The 5431-nt window shown below is 37.9% G+C and overlaps 1 pseudogene; it reads left to right on the top strand.

The window, feature by feature from the left end:
- The first annotated feature begins 203 nt into the window (after positions 1-203).
- LOC128225747 (secernin-2-like) lies at positions 204-5195 on the top strand (annotated as a pseudogene).
- Positions 5196-5431: the final 236 nt, after the last annotated feature.

The raw sequence follows: 5431 nt of genomic DNA, 5'->3' as shown, positions 1-5431 counted from the left end.
GCTAAGAAATCACCCGGGTATACGGGAATATCAAGTCAGATTTGTGTTGGTAGAAGAGAATCTTAATTAATAAATGTATCTAGGAGTAGTTATAAGAAATGCTATTTAACGCTAAATTAAGAATGACTTTGAACTACATGTAATTCATTCATTCTTTCACAGATCTCCAACCCTGATTTGACGGTGTATTGCAAAGATTGACAATGTCTGACATTCTAGTAGTTTTACTTCCTTTGACGGCTGATGGTTCGGTAATCTTCGCCAAAAACTCGGATCGCCCGCCGACCGAAGTACAAGAGGTGTTCCGCCAGCCAGTCATGAACAGGCAACCAAATTGCACGTACGTAAAATTCTGCTTCTATTCATTATCCTCATACATTTATTGTGACTTTCGAACCAAGAAACAATCGACCAGTTCATTGAATCAATGCGCATGCGCGGGTCCCTTCTCCTTTGAAATGCATTCTGGGTTGGCTAAGAAGTTCGAAATATATCATACCAATGAAATATTGATCTAGTATTGGAGAAAATCGATCATTTAAGACATAAAATCCTAAAAAAAAAAGATGTTCCCATTGAGACAGCATTAATTTAAAATAAAAGCAGAATCGTTAACACATTATGGTGAGATAATTTGGAATTCAGCTCAAAATCTCAAACTATGATGAAATACTTTTAAACTCAAACTATATCGGCAAAACGCAAATATTGTCGAGCTTGACACTATCACAATCATATAAAGCTCAGAGAAAATATTTTCTTTAACCTTCAATTAAAGTGTTAGAATGTTGATTACTATTCACTAAAGTGGTGACATACAACAATCTGACAAATGAAGACCGACGGACGTAACCTTGATCTTTCACCCACCTATTTGTGCGTTGCATGTGATATGCATTCTTTTTATGGTGTACATTTGTGTCAAGAAATATTAGAAGGAGCCAAGTTTTCGCCAGACCAAGCCAAAAAATAAGGCATTTTGACCAAGACCGTTAAGTGTGAACTTGACCAATGACGTACATAAATGTGTGTTGAACGCGGTACGCCATCTCCTCATCATTGCATAGGTTCTTAAAGATCTCGTTATTCAATAGTTAATTTATATTTTGTAAGTAATGTAAATTAATGATGGTACCTTGCGTATTAAAATCGATTGTTTTTGTGTATCAAATTAAAATAATCATGACAACGGAATGCGTATGAAAGATATGCATACTACAATATATAAGCCTTACGTATCAAATCCTTTTGATATTGATAGCTTCAGCAATAAGGGGTTTTCAAACATCTTCAAGTCTTAAAGTGACTCTAAATGTTAGTGTACAGTACAGCTCACTAGCCGTGATCGAATAGTGGTTAGTACTTCGCGTTGTGGCCGCGACAACCCAGACCTTCGTTATTAGCATAATGATGTCACCGCTATTGAGTCTTACACTCCAAGAAAGTCGTGGCAAATTAGTATTGTGTATATGCAATAGCACAATGGCTTAGTGCGTGCAGTGAATGAAATAATATATATAGTTTATGTTTTTAGTAAAGCTACAGAAATATGCCGATGTACTACGTCATGCACAAATTATTGACTTCAAGAACAGAAATGAGGGTGTATCCCCTCTCCCCTCGAGTCCCCAATACCCTTTCACATTCTACTCAAACAGAGCATACTGGATTATATTAAACGAAATTGAGAGCTTGCCTACCGAGTTATGCTTATCTGAGTTACTGCGTACCGAGTAATGCTTATCTGAGTTACTGCGTATCGAGTAATGCTTATCTGAGTTATTGCGTACCAAGTAATGCTTATCTGAGTTACTGCATACCGAGTAATGCTTATCTGAGTTACTGCGTATCGAGTAATGCTTATCTGAGTTACTGCGTACCAAGTAATGCTTATCTGAGTTACTGCATACCGAGTAATGCTTATCTGAGTTACTGCGTACCTAGTAATGCTTATCTGAGTTAATGCGTACCGAGTAATGCTTATCTAAGTTACTGCGTATCGAGGAATGCTTAGCTGTGTTACTGCGAATCGAGGAATGCTTAGCTGTGTTACTGCGAATCGAGGAATGCTTATCTGAGTTACTGCGTATCGAGGAATGCTTAGCTGTGTTACTGCGATTCGAGGAATGCTTAGTTGTGTTACTGCGAATCGAGGAATGCTTATCTGAGTTACTGCGTTTTGAGGAATGCTTAGCTGTGTTACTGCGAATCGAGGAATGCTTAGTTGTGTTACTGCGAATCGAGGAATGCTTATCTGAGTTACTGCGTTTTGAGGAATGCTTAGCTGTGTTACTGCGAATCGAGGAATGCTTAGCTGTGTTACTGCGAATCGAGGAATGCTTATCTGAGTTACTGCGTATCGAGGAATGCTTAGCTGTGTTACTGCGAATCGAGGAATGCTTAGCTGTGTTACTGTGTATAGTTTACCGCTTTTTTGGTTCCGAGTTCTCGGTAAAAAGTCCATGAATAGAATGTACCAAATAATGAGGGTTTTCAGCCTAAGCATTTTGAAAATGAAGTAGTCTGATGTATTTAAAAATTATAATGAGGTGAGTGTTTTACTTTGACGAAATATTTTACCTTGTAGTTAGTAGATTGATTTTATAGGGATTGATTTTTTCGGATGTTTCAGTGTACTTTCATCGAGTAGGACCAGATCCCAGATACGCGAGGGGTGATCCTGAGCAAGCCGGCCTGGTGCTGGGGAGCCGAGATGGGAGCAAATGACCGAGGTGTTTGTATAGGTAACACCGCCGTCTGGACACGCCTCTGTCGGCCCGGGGACCACGAGGAAAAACTAATTGAAATGTATCTGGTCAGGTAAGTTGTGAGTTTGTATTATAAGGTTTTGAAGACGTATTCATGAACAGAAGAGACAACCATAAGTATACGAACTTCTTAAAACTTTGACGCAAATACCTTTTAATAGCCAATTCGGTTTAAGTAATAAAGTTTTGATTTATATGTTGATATTGATGAATTGTTCATGTGAACGGATTTGAGTGAATCTCGGTTCAGGTACGTGTGGATTGGCTTCAAGATCATGGAAACGTCATATCAAGGATCTTAAGAGCGGTTCTGTACAGTACCGTTAGAAACCGCTATCTGTATCTTGTATCTTGATGAAACTGCATAGTTAGGGGAGTCGTCATAGCAAAGATAGTTCATATGAACTAATTACACGTAAACATAGATTCTTGTTTTGCACATGAATAATTTACAACTACTGAAATATAATATGCATAATTATTGGTTTTACGTAATGTTGTTATTATTACATACATCGAAATGGAAAAAATAATATTATATATACGTTCTGTTAGACTTGGCCTTGAGAGAAGTAGCAAAGCACGTGAGGCTATTGACGTCATTTCCGGTCTCTTGGTGACGCACGGACAAGGCGGCATATGCAGTGAGGACCACAACTTCGGACAGTGGACATATCATAAGTAAGGCCTAAACTAGGAACAAGAAGTAAAATAGCTATGTTCCTTTTAAGGGTAAGCGGATTTCTGAGTTTCTGTACAAAGATTAGAACTCGGTAAAACAGAAATTTCTTTATGACTTCTAAATAATTAAGAAGCTGTTCCACATTATTAAATTTACAGAAGCAGAGTCATGCTAATACAATTCTACTTAAGTCTTTGGTTTTGACTTCACATTCCACGTGAAATAAAATCACATCATTGGACATTAACATGCGGCAAAATCGTATTTTGGAATCATTCGGTTATTGCAAAAAGGAAAAGAAATATTTTTGAGATTATTTCTATCTATAATTATGGCAGCACTACCCCACTTTATTTCATATTGATGATTAACTTCGACCATGGTGACTGAACATTCGTCTCTAACTTCCCCGTTGCCATCGTACAGTGAGACAATATAAAACGGCTATTGGACCTTTCAGATCATTTGTGATCGCAGACAAGCAGGAAGCCTGGCTTCTGGAGACGGCTGATAAAATGTGGGCTGCTAAGAAATTAACGAGTAGGTACAATAACAAACTGCTAAGAATTTAATTTAATCGTTTCGACCATTATTCATTATTGTATGTCTTATTCTGGATGTTATAGAAGGTATACAATGTAATAATGTACAGTTATAATAGCCGTTTAAAACATATAAGCGTATGAGATTATCGTGTGCTTGTTCTAACCTTAAGTACAGTTTTTAACAATTCTTAAATTTCACACGCTCAAATGGCAATCATATGATCTTTCAGATAGTGTTCTAGCAGTATCTAGTAGTCTTACCATAGGGACAGATGCGGATATGACGTCACTCGATCTTAGTACGCAAGCGCAAAAAAGCGGATACTAGAAAGCAGACGACTACGAGCTCAACTTCGCTAAGGCCTTCTCCGCCGACTACCCGGGAATATCGCTCTCTGAAAAACAAACTCCCGGAAACAGATTAAACTTTGTTCAAAATAGCTTACATAGTCTTAAAGGTAAGAACATCATTACAACTTCTCAAGATGACACTCATCAATGGCACACACGTGATTATATTGTTGTTGTTAAATAACAAAAAAATATGAAGTAATATTTCTTAATTTTCTAAAGTGATCTATATGTTTTTTTTAAACCATGTTAAAATAAGATTATATAATATTATGAACACGTCAGAATAATACCATTTATACTTAAGTACAGTAAATGTTATTTGCAGATAAAATAAACATCAGCCATGTATTCAAAATTCTACGGAACGAAGAAAGCAGCGTCAATTTCATTGGCGAGTTGCTCACTGTGGGAAGTCAAGTGTCAGTACTTGCTCCACCCACCTCAAACCAGCCTTGCTGTCGTTGGTTCACGGGCACACCAAACGCCAACGTGTCAATCTTTAAACCCTTCGTCTTTTGTGACTCCCCGAACATCGGCAAGTGGACTCTCTCGTCCACTTTTGGCGACACGCCACGTGCTTCTTTGCAGACGACCATATACCGACGGCACGCACTTTATCGCGCGCATGAGAAAGGACGAGAGTTGATGGAGACTGGAAGTTCCGCTGGTGTTCAGCTGCACATGAGATTGAGGCGGTTGGAAGCTCAGTGTGTACGAGAGGTTATGAAGTTTGTGAAAAGGTACCGAGAGTCGGACATGAGTGAAGTGCGAGATCTGTTCAGTGATATTGCAGAGTCAGAAATCAAGTTTTACTCAAGACATAAGACTATCTTGGAGTTTGCTTAGAGTTAATCTCTTTTATTGCTATTGTGGCCATATTTCCAAAGCGCGTAAACAACATTACAACTGTTATTTATTAATGTTGACCACAACATATTTACCAGTTCTCAAACATACCTCGTATAGTGTCCTCATACGCACACAATAAACACTGCATATACCAGTGAAAAAATGCCAATAAAAAATACTGATTTTTCCGTAAAAAAACATTGGTATGTTGTTTTGAATTCATGACATGAAAG

Source organism: Mya arenaria, chromosome 1, assembly GCF_026914265.1.
Source record: "Mya arenaria isolate MELC-2E11 chromosome 1, ASM2691426v1".
NCBI lineage: Eukaryota > Metazoa > Mollusca > Bivalvia > Myida > Myidae > Mya > Mya arenaria.
Note: the sequence above shows the minus strand (reverse complement) of the source record. Positions and strands in the feature narration are given on the sequence as shown.